The sequence below is a fragment of the Giraffa tippelskirchi genome, chromosome 8 (assembly GCF_054371585.1).
Source record: "Giraffa tippelskirchi isolate mGirTip1 chromosome 8, T2T-mGirTip1v1.2.pri, whole genome shotgun sequence".
NCBI classification, from domain to species: domain Eukaryota; kingdom Metazoa; phylum Chordata; class Mammalia; order Artiodactyla; family Giraffidae; genus Giraffa; species Giraffa tippelskirchi.
In genome coordinates, this window is record NC_137282.1 from 96,961,235 (window position 1) to 96,981,976 (window position 20,742).

The following is a 20,742-nucleotide window of genomic DNA, read 5'->3' on the forward strand; positions in this document are numbered from 1 at the left end:
CAGTCCACCCCACAGTGCGGTCTATCAGGTTAAGCATGAGGAGCCCCTAGTCAGTTTTTTATTGCCTCACTTTAAAATTTTTTATCTAAAACATTTTTATTTTTTAGTGGCTCAGTGTTTTTATATGTTACAAAATGATCACCAAATGTCTCACTTCTAAAGAATGAGTGACAGCCAAGAATACCAGTCATCCGAAAACAGCTTCTAAAAACAGACGCGGACAAGACAATGGGAGCAAAAGGGCCATGAAAGAGGCCAAAAAAAAAAAAAAAAAAATCAAGAAACAGAGAAAAGAAAACCCTGCAAAAAGTAAAACTATGAATAATATCCTCAGGGAGATAAAAGGTGATATTGCATCTATAAAGCAAGAACAGGATGACGTAAAAAGAAATATTAAAAGCACCAAAAAGAACTTTGAGAATTTAAAAACAAGATTGCACAACTAAAAATTTCAATAGTACAATTGGAAGATAAAGTTGAGGAAATCTCCCAGAAAGTATAATAAAATGATAAAGAGGCAGAAAAATAGGAGAAAAGAAATTTAGACAAAAAATCAAATGATTAATCCAATTGTAGAAAATCCAACTTTTTTTTCCATAAAGGAAAAATAAATGGTTTCTAGAACTGAAACATGTAAAATTCCAGATTGAAATTTTAAAGTTATAAATAGATGGGAGAACCTCTCTCACAATTCATGTCACTGTAAGACTTAAAAATATTGGCATAGAGAAAATGTCATAAAAGTTTTAGGTGGGGAAAAAAAAGCACAGATCATAATCAAATAAATGAGAATTGGAGTGTCATCAGGCTTCTCAATAGAGAATGAGAAATTCTGGCAGAAATTGATATCCAAGCTAGAGTTTCATATCCAGCCAATATCATAATTAATCTGAGGAAACAATAAAGCTTTTCTCCAAAAATGTAAGATTTCAAAATTTTATCTCCCATTTACCTCTTCTTAGTTCATACTGGCATATGTGCTCAAGGAAAACTGGAGGATATATTCCCAGAAAGAGGAAAACAAGGGATTCAGAAAATCAGAAACTAAACTCAGGAGATAAAACAAAAATGTCTCCAGGACGGCAGTGAAGGGAAGTTCAGGTACAATAGTTGTGAAACAGGCTTTCTCTGTCTGACTTACCTCACTCAGTATGACCATCTCTAGGTCCATCCATGTTGCTGCAAGTGGCATTATTTCATTCTTTTTAATGGCTGAGTAATATTCCATTGCATATATATGTACCACAACTTCCTTATCCATTCCTCTGTTGATGGACACTTAGGAAAATCTATTTTTTAAAAGGTGGCTCAGAGAGTAAAGAGTTACAAACCTTTAAAATATGCATATATAACTTTGATAAAAGAAGCAAAAGGTTAAAAAGTATTGGACCCTCACTAGAAGCAACTTTCTAAATTTTTATCCGGAGATAATCACTACTGTTACTTTCATGTATTTTTCCTACATATTTTGTAATATATAATTTATTTCTTATTTTCCTTGCATATTAATATATCACAAACGTTTCTCCCTGTATCATACACAAACAATAAATAATTAGATGGAGAAGAGCTTCCTGTAGATATTCTGGGGTATCTTCATAAGGTGAAATAATGAGTTAGGCTAGACACAAGAACCAAATTTCCTGGACTTGAATGGGGGATATTCCAATTTTAAGTTATTCTATTTATCAAATCATGTTTCCTGTTTTAGAGGAGGGGGAAGAGGTAGTTTAGTATATGTGATCTTTGAAGGAATAAGCATCCTTATTATTATCCTTGGGGACACGCTCTCACCTTCAGGAAATTGACTCTGTGACAAACAAGTTGCCTCAGTTCAGTTTTACTGTATTTGACAATAACAATGACATCTTATATATGCATACTGTCCTTTAAGAGCTGTCTTTACTTCACTTGATTTCAGAATACCTGTGAGATACATAAATAGAAGATTTTTTTTGTATAGCCCACATTAATATTTAATATAATGTAAACACTAATAACAATATCTACCCTAAATAACACTTTGTGTTTGTCTAAGAAAGGACTTTTTCATGTAAAATTGCATGAGATTCTTTGTTTAGGGGCATCAGACTGTAGAAAATTCATGAATATGCTGGAACTCTGATGAAATTTTGTGCCTTGCTCACTTCTGCCCATCCATCCATCCATCTATGGTTGGTCTGGGGAGTGTAAAAGAGATAATCACACAGATAACCGTTTTTTTTTTTTTGCTTAATTTTGCTCAATTACTCAGTCATGACTGAGTTATAATATGAGTTTCTCTTTTCTTGCTCTAACAGTAGTTTCTCTCAAGGCTTTCCCCTTGAATAGAATAAGCTCAGGATTGTAGTATTTGTAGGACCCCAGCAAAACCAGAGGCAGGAGGTGGACAGGGCTGCTTCCTTAAACAGTGGGGAGGAAGAGCCATCTCAATTTATGTGAGCACCCTGAACTATGAGCTGGTTTGGGAACTAAAGGACAGGGTGGGTCGGGATAAAATGTCCTAATATTAATAAACCAACCAACCACCATCTCTTTGTCTAAAAACACAGAAATAGAGTTCAGAACCCATTCAAAAGGCACATTGTGAAGATCACAATAAGTTTTCTCATTAAGATGTTTAGGAATCTCCATGGTGAAGGACTTGGAAGCTTTCTACCTTTGGCACATGAAAATAGTCAAAGCTCAGTCCTTTCAGCCTTGGTAAAGCTTGAGAAAGAACACCAAAAAGAGTGAAAAGGGAGCCTACAGTTCTGGGTGGACTGCCGTCCTCCAGCTTGGGGTCTGATCCTCTGGAAACTGCAGGGAAGGTGGTTCCACTCTTCTCAGACTTCTTAGAGAAGTTCTTTCAACTGTCATCTTTATGGACTGAGTGTGTGTTGGAGGGGGGGCAGTGTATGTGTGTGTAGGAGTAACAGTGTAGTTGAAGAAAGACCTCTGTCTATATTCTAGTTCTTCTTAATTTTCATTTCACTAGAGTCTGTTTAATTTTAAAAATTTCATATTTTTTTTAAAGCAAAGGAATTCCCTTGATTTATAATTTTCTGAGAACTTACCGATGTCTTGCTATGATCCAATGAAAAGGATTAAAAGAGAAGGTTCCACCAGAGAGTTCTGGGGCCACTGAGACCGCCTCACCTCTCTCCAAATTAACTGTGAGAATAAAAACAGCCACCGAACACCTGTTATCAGAAACCTAGACCTTCCATTTCGTATCACACACGTGAAATGGAGAAAATAAATTAGTTGAAGGCACTAAGTTAATTAATTAATTGAATTCTATAAGTCATGTGTATTTTTAAAAAGTCGTGAACAATTGCTCGCCATGCAACCGAAGGTATTTTTTTTTTTTCTTTCAGTGTTATGGACACGGAAATAGGTGCATTGTATACCTGTAGACCTTGTGGCTCCTGCCCTTGGAGCCAGAATGCTGTGCCGGTGAGGATCCCTTTTCATCCGCTAGGTGGCAGTATCGTTCTTTCTGGCTCACGGGGAAATTGCTCTGTGGCACAGCCAATCTCTACTAAAGGCAGAGGCTGCACGTAAGTCTTTATAGTCAAATTTATTTACTGCTGTTTTTGAGGCTGTTTGACTTAGTCTACTGTTTACTAATGAGAAAAATTATTTTTCTCTTTTTTATGGAAAAATAATGGTTTTGTATTTCTAGAGTCATTCATACTTTTAGACCCGGGCGGGGGTGGGGGTCGGGTTTCTCAACCGTGGCATTGAAATTTTGGGCTGGATAATTCTCTGTTGTGGGGGCTGTCCTGAGAAATGTAGGTTGTTTATCAGCATCTCTGGCCTTTACCAACTTGATGTCAAGAGCACCGTTACCCACTCTCCCCATTTGTGACAACCAAAGATGTCCCCTGGGATTCTCCAGGCAAGAATGCTGGAGTGGGTTGCCATTTCCTTCTCCAGGGGATCTTCCCCACCCACGGGTCGAACCTGCATCTCTTGCATTGTTAAGTGGATTCTTTACAGCTGCCCCACCAGGGAGGACCATAAAGATGTCCCCAGACATTGCCAAATGTCCCCTGGAGGGTAAAATTGCCCTTGGCTGGGAACCACTGCACTGGGTGGTTTTAAGTCTCTCCAAACGATTGGACCTTGCATTCCTCCCCATTTAATTTCATATGAGTGGATAAATTAAATCATATATGCTTACAATTTAAATATATTTTATTCTTTTGTTTATTTTCTTAGGGGATAATTTTTCTAGAGAAGAAAAATAAAGTAGAAAAGAAAGGTAAAGTTTTAAGTATAGATGTTATACATCTTCCCCATGAAAAGACTGAGGTTTTAACGTTAGAGTTTCCTATTAATAATAATCACCACAGACATGTGGTTCTGTTACTCTTTATTCCTTTTGATTTGAACCAACTTAGCTGAAAGTGAATCATGCAAAGGACAAACACCATAAGAAGCTATACTTGCAAAACAAATTTTTCAGTAGATGAAAAATTTTTCAAAGAATTATAGAATCTCAAATTGGAAAGGGCTTTAGGAGTGGCTTGGTCCAACCTTGGAATCTCTTAAATCTGGGGTGCAGGGGTGGGGTGGGACCTGAGTGGAAGGGTGGGGAGTGTCAATGTCTGTCTCGGGTCCTGGTCTCTTCCAGGTGAGCAAGGTGAAGGCCAGTTTAGAAGTAAAGACAAATATTTGGTTCTTTGCAAAACAAAAGCAAGCAGAGCAAAACATACTAAACAAAATCCAGCCCTTCCTTCACCCAGTCTTACATTGCAGGTTCCCAGAAGAAGATGGCACTAGGGTAGGAGGCCCCTGTTAAGACAAGACCCGCAAATCAGGCCCCCTTGAGACAGTGATGGGACTCAAGTGTCATATCAAAAACTCCACTAAAGTAGGAACTTCTTTTTTCTATTTGCTCCAGAGACTCCTTACATTATCAGAGCTTTCCAGTGAGTGAGTGGAAGGAAGACAAGGCTGTGAGACTAGAAGTAAAATATGAATAAATTCTAAAGGTGTATTCTCTACCCTCTCCCTCTCTGGGCTGCTTCCAGTTTTGGAGAAGGGAGGTATTTCTCTGGGCAACCAACCAAATCAGGCTTGGACGTGTACTTGGAGACCCCTGTCAGCTGAGAGAGAACCATGTTCCCATGTTCACAATAGATATGATTTCCAAGTCAGCTGAGACAGAACCACGTTCCTGTGTTCACAAGAGAACGATTTCCAAAATAGAAGGAGTGCTTTCACTGGCGAAGAAAGAGACAAAGGCCAGAAAATGAAATACGTTTGGGATCATCTGAGTCCTCTTCCTCTGAGCACGTAACAACTGTGATGGACTCACAGGACAAAGGGTATCACAGGGTTACCTATTGAGTGAGGCCTGGGGAAGGGCAGTGTGGAGAGCAGAGAGAAAGGCCAGTTCAGATGTACAGGAGGCATCTGTTCTTTAAAGACATAGTCACATTTTACTAGAATTTTGCTACACTGTTGGGTTAAGCTCTGTCAAGAATGCCAGTCCCACTGGGGAATGAAATATTTCCTGCAACCCATTTCTCCTCCCATGGATCCTGTTGTTCAAGGATTGGCATCCAAGCAGCGGCTGAGATGAGAGAGAGAGCTGGATCCCAGGGAGAGACACAGCTGAAGAGGTCTCGCATCAGTGACTTGACTTTGTGGCCTCCATCCAAGTAGCATCTCAATGGTCTTGGCAGTGCAGGATGGGTCACAAAGCCCTGTGTGTACCCTGGGAGGCTGGGGATGTGAGAGCAACTGAAGGTCAGCAGTGAACTGGGGCCAGGGCCAGGGGTAGAACTTGATTCCCTAATTCTTGTTCCAGGATTCCAGCAGCTTGGCTTTCCTGGGACCGGTCTGGTTCTGTTCATAGAGCTGTCATTTAATTTTTGGTCACTTATACACCATTTGCTAACTGTTCATAATGCCTGTGCAGTTTTGCTCATAACATGGGAAACAAAGACAGCAAAACAAGGGGCCCTTATACTTTTCTCTGCTGTCGTCAGTGGGTAAAATTGTCTGAAAAAGCAGAGCAACAAGCTTCCCCTAGCTACTCTGGATGAAATTTTTTTTTAGTCACATGAGCATTTTTTTAGGAAGAAAATATATATGTGTGAAGTAAATGTAGAATGTCTGGTGAGGTGTATAAAATATAGCATTTATCCATCTATTTTGATAGGGAGATGGATTAGAGTTAGCAAATTAATCTTTCAGTCAGCAAATATTTGAATAGATACAAATCAGTCATTGTTGTCAGAGCTGCTGCTGGCCTACACTGAGTTGTGCAGAAAGAGCCCTGCACCAAGCCACATGCTTTCAGACTTCATCCTCTCTCATTTGGATGTCTTTGTGCAGTGTACAAACTGTACAACTGTGCATGACTGTACCTTGAGGCAAGAGACTGGACCATCCATTATGCCCTTTGACTGGAAAATTTTCTGAAGAATTAGGTCTTGAGCAGGGTTTAAAGGAAATAGCTCTGTCTTTTGGGCATGACATACAGGAAGAAGGTAGGTTGTTTATTCTGAGGAGAAAACTATAAGACCTGCTGGGATTTTGCCCCTGAAGTCTTTACCCCTGCAACTGGGTTAATGAAGCCTCCTTGCAGCTGTAGAAACCATCCGGACTGTAGGGAGAAGGAGAGAAGAAGCTGAGAAGTTAGCATTGAATGAATTTCCTCACCTTTCAGTTTCAGGGTGCTTCCTCATGTCCATCAAGCACAGCTCCTTGATTTTTTTGACTGCTGCCATGTCTTCAGAGGGAGTTTTGCACCTGGTCTCTGGCCTTCTCCCCATCACCCCTTACTGCTGTCCCTCCCCCTCCCCCTGCCTCCAAAAGCCATGATTGGCACCCGTGATCCGTGACCCATGGCCGTCCTGACTTCCTGGCAGCCTGCATGCTTCCAGGCACCCAGCACATGGACTTCTAGCCACTGGCCTCACCTGTCTGGGTGATATCCTGGATCAAGGACTCAGTTTGGACCTCTAAATACTATTTAACCCATGAATCTCTCTCCTGGCTTTGGACTGAAGTTTAGAACAATGGTTCTCAAAAGGCTCATTAGAATTGCCTAGAAACTTTGTAGAATTTGGATGCCCATGGCACACCCTGGATCCATGAAATCAAGATTTCTGGGGAATGTATAGGCACAAGGAATATTAAACCTCCACAGGTTAACCCAATGGACAGGCATGATCCAGCACCACTGTTTTTGACTACATGTCCTGTCTATCCATCCACAGATTAGTCAGCCTCTTCTGTGCCTCCATGTTTAGACCTGTGGCTTTTGTCCAGCCTCGTGAGTGGATTGTATCCCCGGTTCCAGTTCTCCCTGGGATGGCCTGGCTCACCAACAGACAACCTTAGATTATGATTATGTTTTGGAGCCAGAAGGCTGAAAGGGGTATCTGGAGACCCAAAGTAAGTCTTTTGTGGTTTCCTTAGCCTGTAATTCTAATAAATGCAATCCATCAGCCTTGTCTTGCCTAAGAAAGAACATCCTTTGTAGGCAATCCTCAGTATATAAATGGATTGTGTTCCAAAATTTGTTTGTGGTCAGTTGTTAGGGATGTAGAACCCGGTCCCCGTAGTAACAAAGTTACAAAGGAAAGTGGCAGGTTGCAGTAGTCATCTGAACCCTTAAAAAGCTGAAATTTTTTTTTTTTTTTAATTTTAAAGTTTTTTTTTGTTTACGTGGACCGTTTTTGAAGTCTTTATTGAATTTGTTGCAACACTGCTTCTGTTGTTTATAATTTGGTCTTTTGGCCTCGAGGCATCAAACCTGTACTTTCTACATTGGAAAGTGAAGTCTTAACTACTGGACCCCCAGGGAAGTCCCAGAAAGCTGAACGTTAGAACTAACAGATTCAAAGAATCAACTCACTATTATTAGATTGAGTCATATGAAACTGACATTTTTACATGTCAAAAAAGATTGAATATTGGTAATTTTATGTGTTATTTTTTACTTTAGGCCCGGGAAGAAAGTTTTAAGCTTTAGGTTAGAAAATTCAAGGCACAGTCACCCTTATAAGGATTCTAAGAGGATCAATAATGCCTTTCTTCCTATCCTCCCTCCTCCTTCAGTCTCTCGCCCTCTAGCCAAGTAGACAAAGAGCACAAGTCTTCCAGGGGAGAAGGTAGGCAAATAAAGAGGGCTTTCCCAGGTGTGGACGTCTCATGATCCTGCTGGTGGCTAGGGGTGAGGCAGGGGAGGCGAGAAGGGGAGGGCATGGCTTTGAGGTCAGCAACCACTAGGGAAACAGACATTCCTACAGAAACCATTTAGGTACCACATGGAAAACTGAGCCTTTCTTAGAGCTGTCTTCTGGGAGTTAGGGACAGCAGCAGCTAGGGTTTTGCCAGGAGCAGGCAGACTGGAGAATATGGACAAGCAGTAGCATCAGTTTCACATACATGGGCCACGTGTCAACTGAGAGTCTGTAGGTGAGGCCAGTGAAAGTTACCTGCCTTGATGAGTGATGAGCATGTTCCAGGGATGAGTAAAACCACCTGAACCTCCCTTTGCGTGCGTTGTCTTACAATAGTAGCTGTGCATTTAGACAGTGTACTTTCTATGAGTCACAAAGTGGCAGTGTGTCCTTTTTCTTACTAACAGGAAAGACCGTTTTGTTTTCAGAGCTCAGGATATGTGTCTGACACATAATAGGTATGTGGTAGGCATTGCCTAGGAAACAAGTAGCGCTGATAATTTTTCCTGTTTGTTTTCTATGATCAGCTTGAAGATCATGAACATGATTCCTCTGGAGGGAAATGTAGCAGTACTCAGAAAAAAATTTTATGTATTCGTATTACCTAGGAAACTCATGACTTTAGGAGAAGGTGTATGTTCATTTAGGAAACAGCTGTTTTCTTTATTTCAGTGCAGTGTATTTTATAAAGGAAAACACCATTTTTCTTTGATGCTTGTTGTTTCTCTGATAATCCAAGTTCCTATCTTCATTCCACATGAATTAAAATCCTGTTTATATCCAACATTCGTTCAGCAAAATGGCTTGAGATTTGTGCTGCTCCAAATGAATTCTAGTTTGAGAGGGGGAAATCTCAGAGTCCTGCTGGAGCTGTCTGTCTGAAGACAACTGAGGATTTACACTCAGAACAGATAATAATAGAAATGGGATATAAAAAATGAAAAAGATTTGATTGCATGGACTACAAAGATTATGGAAGCTCTCTTTTTCTCCTTAGCCAAATGTAAGTGAGTACAAAAAAATTAGAGGCCATGTATGGGAGCCTTCACAAAATTCTGGGTCACATCTTTCAAAAAGAATGAACATAGCAGCAAACAAATAATTATAAATTCCATGGACTCTGAAAAATAGGCTAATCTCTTTGCTTTTGCAAGTGATTTCCATAATGCATTTTCCTTCACCATCACATTTTAATGCCATCTGTTGCCTGTTTTCATGAGTGAGGTCAATTCTGAGTCGCTTTATGCAATTATGCAAATATGGTTTCTATGAAGTACAGGGAAAGTAATGTTGCTTTCAGTCATTTTTGAAAGCCTTCCAGTGATCAAGTCTCACTCTAGACTGGTAAAACTGTATTGTTCTTTCAATTGTTTAATATAGTTTAACAGTAAAAGTTTGTCAATGTCTTTTAGAAATGGTTTCTAATATACCTCTCTCAAAGGTTTGCTTATTTTTAAGATGAACTGAAACAGTCTTTCATTTTTTTAGTGTGTGTGCATTACTAATTGCTACTCCCAGACTGGGGCCAATCTGACTATAATTGTATTTCTGCACACTAGCCCCAGCAAAACACAGACATATCCTCTTATACACACTGTGATAACCTTCTGCCCCAGCCCCAGTCAAGGGGAAGAATCATGTGGGGTTTTCTCATTATCTTTCTTTCGTGATTATGCAGCTTACACAGCAGCAGACATAGACTGATCCACAGCACGATGCAGGAAGTGACGTCAAATCAGTACTGCTGTCTAGTATTTGTGTGTGTCTAGGGCAGAAGGAGGGGCTGCGAGGAGACAGAGATAAGGAGGGAAAATGTTTTCTCTCTAGAGCCTAATCAGAAGATTATACTTGTATCCAGAGGAATGTAATAAAAATTACATTTTCTTACCATTGAGGGTGCATAGGCTGTATTTGGACTACTCAGAGATCAAGAGTATTTAGGTAAAAAAGGCAGAGATGTAGCATCTAAAAAATAGAGGAGTGAGTCTAGCCATAATTAGGAAATGGGTAACTGGTATTGAAGGAATAAAAATTCAGTATATTAACTATAAACAAAACGAACTTCTGGCAACTATATAGCAGTTGTCATATCCAAAGTGCAGAGCCCAGCAAAGGGATGGAGATAGTGTTTCAAGACTGAGGGTGATGTTACCTGTGTCAGCTGCTGCAGAGAGGAGAGGCAGGATAGTGGGAAAGATGCATCACTGGATTTGGCCAGATGGGTGGACATCTCTCTCTGTTTCTTCAAGTTTGTATATATATATCCATAGAAAAATTGAATAAGATTGTTAGAATATCTCCTTTAAACCTGCTTCTTTTTTGCAGACCAAAAAAGAAAACTTAATTGAATTGTAGGTTGACAATGCATTAGTTGTTTCAGAATAATTCAGATATTTACATATTCATGGGGAACCTTGTACCTGCTACTTCTTGAAATGTGAAAGGCCTTAGGAGAAAAGTACACATTTTTATTAAAATTTTATTGCAATACCTGATGAGTTGAATATGCTTTCATTTATTTTGACCTCCTTTGATAACAGTTCATAGGGCACGTGGATACAATTTTTTTCCTATTAGAACTCAACTGTTTTTGCAATATAAACAGATTTCAAATCACTGTTGTACACCTGAAATTAATACAATGTTATGTATCAGTTATATTTGAGTAAGAAATGAGAGAATGAATCACAGAAAGGAAGAACTCAACTATTAGGACTCTATCCAGAATCAGAATAATAATAGTATTTTAGAGCTAATAGGGATGAAAAACAGAGAGAGATCTTAATATTTAAATAGAAAAGCAATTTCTATTTAATAAAGAAAGAGTATTTTTTTAATTGGAATGTAATTCCTTTACAGTGTTGTGTTAGTTTCTGCTATACAACGTGAATCCACCATATGTATACGTATATCCCCTCCCTCTTGAGTCTCCCTCTCACCCTCGCATCCGGCCCTCAAGGTCATCATACAGCACTGAGCTGAGCTCCCTGCGCTGTATAGCAGCTTCCCACTGTTCTCTGTTTCGCATCTGATTTACACATGGTAGTATATGTATATCAGTGCTACTCTCTCAGTTCATTCCACTCTCTCCTCCTCTGGCCCCATGTCCACAAGTCTGCTCTCTACATCTGTTTCTGCCCTGCAAATAGGTTCACTAGCACCATTTTTCTAAATTTCATATATATGTGTAGGGGCTTCCCCAGCGGCACAGTGGGTAAAGAATCCACCTGCAATGCAGGAGACGCAGGAAAGGCGGGTTTGATCCCTGGGTTGGGGAGATCCCCTCGAGGAGGAAATGGCAAGCCACTCCAGGACTATCACCCAGAAAATCCAATGGACAGAGGAGCATGGCGGGCTACTGTCCACAGGGTCGCAAAGAGACGGACAAGACTGAGCGACTAAGCACAGCACAGCACAGAGTTAATACCTGATCTTTGTTTTTCTCTTGCCGACTTCACTCTGTAGGACAGGCTCTGGGTACATCCACATCACTACAGTTGACTCAGTTTTGTTCCTACACTAGTTCTTCTACTAGTGTAGAGTCACTATAGGTGACTCAGTTTCGTTCCATAAAAGGCTTTTTTCTCCCATTCCTTTTTATCCCTTTACTTGAAGAGTATTTATTGGTTTTGAAGTTAGAAAAATTTGGATGTGAATTCTAGCTCCACAATTTACTGTTTGATCTTCCATAAGTTTTTGGAGACTTGATTTTCTAATCTATAAAATGGGGATAAATAACACTTATATGCTCATACAGAGGATTGAACAGTATAAAGTACACAGTGCCGCACAGCACATGCTTGGTATGGGTTAGGAATTCACACCGTGTCAGTTGTTCTTCTTTACCAGGCCTGAAGCCATGGGAACAGAGTAGGAGGCCTAGAGCCGGAGGGCCCGTGTCCTCGCTTGGTTTCCAGACTTGTCACTTTTCCAGGAGTTATTGACCTTGCTCACATCGTGAAAAGTGTGAATTTCTCTAGTGAGCCATCGCTGGAGCTGTGTGGGGTTGAAGGAAGGGAGGCATTAAGCTGCCTACGTCTTGGCTCCAATCAGAATGATTGTGACCCTCTGTTGTGGCTATTGTTCAGTTGCTAAGTGGTATCTGACTCTGTGACTGCATAGACTGCAACACACCAGGTTCATCTGTCTTTCACTATCTCCCTCTTAGGGGAGTGGTTTGTAACCTGGGAACATCATGAAAACAACCAGAAAGAGGCTGCCCTGTCCTGCAAGGAACTCTCATCAAATATAGGCATCACTGCTCACTTGCATAGGGAAATTTAAGTGATAATCAGTGTATAACTTGCATTCTGTTCCAAAACTACTGGTCTTGGATGTTGAGGGGCCTGGGCTAGCCTTTTAGCATTTATTTGCAAAGGAAAAAGGATGTTATCTCAGCAGATACAAGAACTGATCAAGTTCATGCTGTCTGTCATCACTCTCTTCTTCCACCTCATGCAGGCTACTTGTATATATTTTAAAGCCATGCCTTCTGTGCATTCTCATCTCTACATTTTCAACTGTATCTTTTCCTTTCCCCGCTCCCTTCCTTTCTCCATCTGCTGGAGATCTTCTCAAACTCTCTTTGATACTACATGATACACCCATCCTCAGAGGCTGGTTGTATTCCATAGTTTTTCTGGAAATTCCAACATGGAAGAGTGCTCTCCCTCCTCAAAATAAGGAGCTACTATTCAGTCTATGGGGCTTCCCTGGTGGCTTAGATGGTAAAGAATCTGCCTGCAGTATAGGAGACCTGGGTTCAATCCCTGGGTTGGGAAGATCCCCTGGAGGAGGCCATGGCAACCCGCTCCCGTATTCTTGCCGGGAGAATTCCATGGACAGAGGAGCCTGTTGGGCTACAGTCCATGGGGTCACAAAGAGTCAGACACAACTGAGCTACTAACACTTTCATGCTTCATTTAGTCTATAGAATAAAACTATGAAAATTTGACAGAAAGCCCACCACTGCCCACAATTTCCTTGGGACTGGCTGTCTTTCTAAAATTTATACGGATCACACACAGGCCTCTTTACAGGTCATCTTAGGTTCAGTGATGGCAGAAGTAAAACTTAAAGGCCTGGATCATGTCTATCCACAGAATATATCCAGCATCAGAAATGACATGGAAGCATGAACAAAGGATGACTATGAGCCACCTTGGCCCCTGAGTAGGGTGAAGGCTCAGGGATGGTGCACGTGGTGCTGACAGCCCATTAAGTGAGAAGCTATGAGCCACAGGGTTTCCCAAATAAAAGATTATGTCCTCTTCTCACTGGAAAGACCAGATCATTTCAGAAACAACTCCTCAGTTCAGTTCAGTCGCTCAGTTGTGTCCGACTCTTTGCAACCCTATGAACCACAGCACACCAGGCTTCCCTGTCCATCACCAGCTCCCGGAGTCCACCCAAACTCATGTCCATTGAGTCAGTGATGCCATCCAACCATCTCATCTTCTCTTGTCCCCTCTCCCCCTGCCCTCTATCTTTCCCAGCATCAGGGTCTTTTCCAATGAGTCAACTCTTCGCATGAGGTGGCCAAAGTATTGGAGTTTCAACTTCAACATCAGTCCTACCAAGGAACACCCAGGACTGATCTCCCTTAGGATGGACTGGTTGGGTCTCCTTGCAGTCCAAGGGACTCTCAAGAGTCTTCTCCAACACCACACTTCAAAAGCATCAAAACAACTCCTGCTCCCATGTAAATCAACAAATCTGGTGTTCAGTAAACCTAGAGACCAATGTTAAAATTCAAGATTAATTATGAGACCTCACTGGAGAGTGTGGAGTCCTGCTCAGTGCCTGAACCCACAGGTTGACTAAGCCTATAAGAGTCATCATGAACACGGATGCAGTGGGCTCCTCTGCAAAGAGCAAGTGCTATGGGAACAGGGGGATTCAAGTTCACATTCCAACTCTTGAGTCAGCAACTAGTTCTGTGTTCTTGGATGAGAGGGACCATCTCTGTGAGTCTCAGTCTCTTCTTCTTTAAAATTGTGGCAGATCCATCCTCTGCTTGGTTTCATCTGGGAGCACGTTCAGCTGCCTCATCAGCTGATGGCTAGCTTATATGTTCAAATTTGCCTTCTTTTCTTCAACTTTTTTGTGAGAGCAAAACCAGAAATGGAGAGGATAAAAGCAGAAATGGAGTCTGTATGATGCTCTGCCTGTATCCATTTATTTGTACCCAAAGAACTGGATGCTCTTAAGACCCATGAAGATGGAGAAAGGCTTCATTGGTAGTAATTGAGTTGGAATCAAACTGACATGGGTCTGCAAGCTGGAGGTGGCCCCTGTGGCCTCACCACACTGAGCAGTGGTGAAATTATATCTCCTAAGACAAACTGATGGTTGCAGGTCTTTTAGAAATGTTTCCTCCTTAGGTGTCTAGCATTGATTAAAAAAAAAAAAATCTTTTTGCACCTGATTGTCATCATTTATAAAAAAATAAGTAATAATACCTCTCTCTCCACATAGCTGTGAGGATTCAGAACCATAAGACTGAAATGCTCCACATATAGTAGGTATTCAGTAAATAATAGTTACTTTGTTTTATCTAGGGGGATAGGGTTGAGTCTAAGAAGATATTATGTTGCTGGAAAATATTGTGCTGAGAGTCCCTTGGACTGCAAGGAGATCAAACCACTCAATCCTAAAGGAAATCAACCCTGAATATTCACTGGAAGGACTGATGCTGAAGCTGAAGCTCTAATATTTTGGCCACCTGATATGAAGAACTGTCTTGTTGGAAAAGACCCTGATGCTAGGAAAGATTGAGGTGAACGGAGAAGAGGCCGACAGAGGATGAGATGGTCTTAGCATCACTGACTTGATGGACAGAGTTTGAGCAAACTCCAGGAAACAATGGAAAACAGAGCAACCTGGTGTGCTGCAGTCCACGGGGTCACAAAAAAATGTGACCGAATGACTTAACGACCGAACAACAGCAATGAGAAGATATGATGTATGCCAGGAGGTACCAGAGTGCATAGATTTTTTGTTTTTCTTTTCTGTTCATACAAGAGCTTTTTTTGTAGCAGTGTTGATAGGATTAGCCTAAGAGTTTTTCCAACAGCAAGGGCCTGACTGTGTGTTTGACCACTATTCATTCCATAACTGATATGATTATCCGACTCACAACATTGCGTCTAGTCACTCCTGTCATTAGAACGTTTGTCTGGGCGGGTGAGGGATGAAAGTAGCTTGGTACTACTGCTGCCTCTCCTGTTTTCTTGCCCCCAAACCAGAGCTTTGGGTGTGGGCTCTGATAAAGTGGAAGCAGCGGGGGTGTAGGAGGGCATGCCCGCTCTGGGTGAGTGGTTCCCCATGTGCTTCTGACCCTCCCTTTGAGGTAAGTGGAGCCACATTTCTTTCCTGGCAGCTGCAGAGCCTGAGCGTCAGCAAAGAGCTTTGAAGTTTCCTGGGGAGAAAAGGCATTCAATAAAGAGAAGGAATTATTATTGCTTCCTGACTTTGGTGAGTTAGCAATGGTCTGGTGAGTTTGGAAAGCAGCAGTTGGCTTCACATTCGATGATTTTTTGACTTATTTTTAATCAAAAATAAAAACTCCTCCTAGTTAGATATGATTAGCAAAAACAAACAAAATAATATAAACAAAACCCTGACTTCTTTTTTCCCCTCCAGAACTGTACAGATGTATATTTGTGAATCAGAAAGTACATAAAGGCGAATGAAAAATGGATGTGACTTTATAACTCTCTCAGAACATGCAGCAGGAATTTAAATAATATTAAATTTACTGACATGTTTTCTTCAGTGTGTCTTCAGAATATGTTTTGAAACCTTTCTTCTCTCTTTGAATAGGCCTCGGGGTGGGGAGTGTTTATTTAAGAGTGACGCAAATTCGGCCCGCCAGCTTCCCCCCTTCCTGTTGCAGCATGGCTATTCTCCTTCCTCCTCCCTTCTCCTTCTCCTTCTCTTAATATTGCATATTTCCTTCTCTTTGTCTCTGTGTGAGGAACAGCTCTCTTGCCCATTTGTGTACACAATGGAATCTGCATTGCTTTTTGCCAGCAACAAGAATGATCGTGTGTAGATATGGGTTTATGAGTGTGAATATGTGCTGTGCTGTGCTAAGTCTCTTCAGTTGTGTCCGACTCTTGGAGACTCTATGAACTGTAGCCTGCCAGGCTCCTCTGTCCATGGGATTCTGTAGGCAAGAATACTGGAGTGGGTTGCCATTCCCTCTTCCGGGAAACTTCCGGACTGAGGGATACAACCCACATCTCCTGCAGTTCCTGCATTGCAGGAGGGTTGTTTGCTACTGAACCACTAGCGAAGCCCAGTAGGCCTTTAACTGACCCACGGGAGACACAGTGGATATGGCTGATGCAGCTGGCATGTTTGATTAGAACAGTAATGTTAGCCTCAACTAATCAGTCTTCTGTTGTATCTAAGGCATTGTGTTAGGTGAGATGGGGTATTTCAAACTATAGAAGACACTCCATTTGCAGGTATATCACAAGCAATGCAGACCATGGACACCTAGAGGGTTGTAGATTCCTAGATTCCACATGTAAGTGATATCATATGATATTTGTCTTTGTCTGATTTACTTCACTTAGTATGATAATTTCTAGGTCCATCCATGTTACTGCAATGGCATTATTGCATTCTTTTCATGGCTGAGTAATATTGGAAGAAAGCTGTGAAGGTCAAGAATCCACAGATGAACTGGGGGAGAGTGAAGAGACCCGTGAAACTAGAGCAGAATTGAGCAGAGCTTGGAAGGTGTTGTAGAACGGTGAATTGGAAAAAGCTATTGGAAGAAAGCTGTGAAGGTCAAGAATCCACAGATGAACTGAGGGAGAGTGAAGAGACCCGTGAAACTAGAGCAGAATTGAGCAGAGCTTGGAAGGTGTTGTAGAACGGTGAATTGGAAAAAGCAAGCATTGAAAGCACATGTGGAGAGAAAATCTGGGGAAAGGAGACCCCAGTCAAACATCCAAAAACAAAATCCTAATTTAAATTAAGGGGTCAAAGATTCAGGGGGAGGCTTCCCTGGTGGTTCAGTGGTTAAGAATCTGCCTGCCAATGCGAAGGACATGGGTTCAATCCTTAGTCTGGAAAGATTCCACATGCCAAGGAGCAACTAAGCCCATGCACCACGACTACTGAGCCTGTGCTCTAGAGCCCATGCTCTGCAACAAAAGCTACTGCAATGAGAAGCCCATGCACTGCAAAGAGAGAGTAACTCCTGCTCGCTGCAACTAGCTGCTGCTGCTGCTGCTAAGTCGCTTCAGTCCTGTCCGACTCTGTGCAACCCCATAGACGGCAGCCCACCAGGCTCCCCTGTCCCTGGGATTCTCCAGGCAAGAATACTGGAGTGGGTTGCCATTTCCTTCTCCAATGCATGAAAGTGAAGTCTCTTAGTCGTGTCCAACTCTTCGCGACCCCATGGACTACAGCCTACCAGGCTCCTCCGTCCATGGGAGTTTCCAGGCAAGAGTACTGGAGTGGGTTGCCATTGCCTTCTCTGGCTGCAACTAGAGAAAGCCCCGAACTAGAGAAAGCCCGGGTGCAGCAACGAAGACCCAGTATAGCCAAAAATAAATAAAATTATATGCAAAAATAAAATAAAATAAAATCATGGGGAATAGAGCCAACAGGTTAGAGAATTGGGCTGAAGTGAAATGAAAAGGTAGAGTTACATTAAAGGCAGGATTGAGAAGGAAATGGAGGGATAGTTCTATTCCAACCTCAGACACTGGCTTCCTCCTCTTCTCACCTTCAGGCTGGTGGTCTTCTGGCCCCTTGAGGGCAGTTTAACCTAATGATTAAGCACTGAGCATTTTGTTAATCCCAGTCCACCATATTGGCTCTGTGACCTGGGGCAAATTACCTTTCTGTGCTTCAATTTCCATATCAGCAAAATGGTAGAAAATAATAGTACCCATGTCAGGGTTGTTGAGAGACTTGAAAGAATCAAAGCATATGATGTGCTCAACCACTACCTGGGCATTGTAACTACTTGAGGCTCTCCTTTGCTGCAACATTTCCTGGAAACTAGAGATTGGGACTCTGGTATGCCCCGTGCATAGTGATCCTCTACTGTATTAGTTTCCAGGTAGCATTAGAAGGGAGAAGGCAATGGCACCCCACTCCAGTACTCTTGCCTGGAGAATCCCAGGGACGGCGGAGCCTGCTGGGCTGCCATCTATGGGGTCACACAGAATTGGATACGACTGAAGCGACTTAGCAGCAGCAGTAGCAGCATTAGAAGAAAGTGTGTAAGTTAGAGTTTAGCTGAAACATAGAGATAGCATGAAAAGCTTTTTAGGCTACTCATGGGTTGAGAAGATATCGCTTATTTTCTGTAGGCAGAATGCTGCACCGTGTTTCTGCACTTCTTCCAAGGTGAGAGGAAATTAAATTCACTGACTGACAGAGCACTAAACAGTTTCCCCCATATTCTCTCATTTAGTCCTTATCACTAGCCCATGAGAAAGGCATCGTTATTCTCTTTGCAGACAAGGAAACAAATTGAGAGCCATTAGGTTAGTCATCTGTTGGCAAAGAGCAAGTATGAGATGTCTAAACCCTGTCTCCTGATGAGGACAGTGAAAGAAGTAGTTCGCCCCTCTCCGTCCAAGAGAAACAGGGATTTTTCTCTTGAAATATTAGAGGACTTGGATGATTGCTCAGCACGTTTACCTCACCTTCACCACTGTGATTACAGTTCCTGAATCTCTATGGATCACGGTAGATGGCAGATGAGAAATGTTCATAGGCTCATAGCAAATCACTCTGAACAATTTAGGAGGCAGGTTCATAAATTAGGGCATGGATGTCAACACTGTCATTTCCTGTGGATTAGAGCAAACAGATTTCATCGGGAGGGAAACCAGTGTGTGAAGGTACTGTGCTTACACCTGTGTCACCGAGCTAGATTTGAAAGCAAGGAAAGTTTTCTGGAATGGCTTTTGTGCCCAGTTTGAATGGTGAAATAGGCTGCCCTGTCCAGACCCTCACATGTCAGTAGTTTGGGCTCCCAGTTAGGTGCTGGCCTCATGGGATTCTCAGCTGATCCTGTGTCAGCCATCGGTGACTGACATCCTTCCAGCCTGTCACTGTATGTGTCGGGGGAGGAGGACCCCCATGTCTGGGCTACCCTCCTGGGGACTCATGTCCCCTTTGCCCGAGGGGAGGGTGAAGGGGCTCACGGTCCTGTCTGCTTAGCTCTGTGGTTTGCCCATTGCCATCCACCTCCTGTAGAGAAGGGGAGGGAGGCCTGGTGAGGGTGTGATCTCGGGAAGGCAGTGTGAGGGTGGTGTCCTTCCTTCAGTCCTCAGTCTCAGTCATTGCCAATGTCCTTTCAGACGTGGACTGAGCCTCGGGTTCATGGTATGAAGTACCAAAATATCACTTCATGCTACAAAACTCTGGCCAGTTACTGCCTGTTCAAGCTCACAAGCTGAAGAGTTTTCTTTAAAGTATCTGTTCTTAAGATTTTTTTGTCAGGAATTCTTAAAGCATAGTAATTTTTATTCCAAATGTATTTTTTTTAATAAATTTATTTATTTTAGTTGGGGGCTAATTACTTTACAATATTGTAGTGGTTTTTGCCATACATTGACATGAATCAGCCATGGGTTTACATGTGTTCCCCTGCCTGGACCCCCCTCTCACCTCCCTCCCCATCCCATCCCTCTGGGTCATCCCATTGCCCCAGTCCTGAGCATTTGTCTCATGCATCGAACATGGAATGGTGTTCTGTTTCACATATGATAATATACATGTTTCAGTGCTATTTTCCCAGAACGTCCCACCCTCACCTTCTCCCTCAGAGTCCATAAGACTGTTCTATGCATCTGTGTCTCTTATTCTGTCTCGCATATAGGGTTATCGTTACCATCTTTCAAATTCCATATATATGCATTAGTATACTGTATTGGTGTTTTTCTTTCTGGCTTACTTCACTCTGTATTATGGGCTCCAGTTTCATCCATCTCCAAATGTATTTGTATTCCAAATGGACACATTCAAAGAAAAAAAGCTAAAGACTACCAAAAGACATCCTGTGAAAACTGCATTTTCTATCCGCCCCACCACTGCCCAGACCTCTAATTTCTTTCTCACTCCTGAGGTCATCACTGCATCTATTTTCTAGAGATATTCTGTATATATAAAAAAAGACTATATGGATAAAGATTTTGTTTTTATTCTTGTTGTTTTTCGTTTCTTTTCCTTTCTTCCCTCCTTCCTTTCTCTTCCTTGCTTCCCCTCTCTCTCTCTCTTCATGTGAGTCTTCTTTAAGTTTTTACATTTATCAAAGTGTGTTCTATGGCAATTCTTATAGACATATGTATTAATGAGGGTTCTTCAGAGAGACAGAGCCAATAGTGTATACTATAAGGAATTACAACAGTTTATTATAAGGAATTGTCTCACATGATTATGGAGGCTGACAAGTTCCAAGATCTGCAGTCAGCAAGACCCAGGAAGCACCAGTGATTCAGTCTGAGTCCAGGGGTCAGAGGAGACCACTGTGTCCACACATGTATTCAGGTAGGAGGAGTTCCCTTTCTACGTG

General features: G+C 41.9%; 1 long non-coding RNA gene across 1 annotated transcript in view; it reads left to right on the forward strand.

The window, feature by feature from the left end:
- The window catches only part of LOC145516587 (uncharacterized), a 588,280-nt gene that overhangs the window by 160,131 nt on the left and 407,407 nt on the right, over positions 1–20,742 (forward strand). The window contains exon 5 of the long non-coding RNA XR_014061525.1: positions 3,360–3,542. This is a non-coding gene — a long non-coding RNA (uncharacterized LOC145516587). The remainder of the gene's footprint in view (positions 1–3,359; positions 3,543–20,742) is intronic.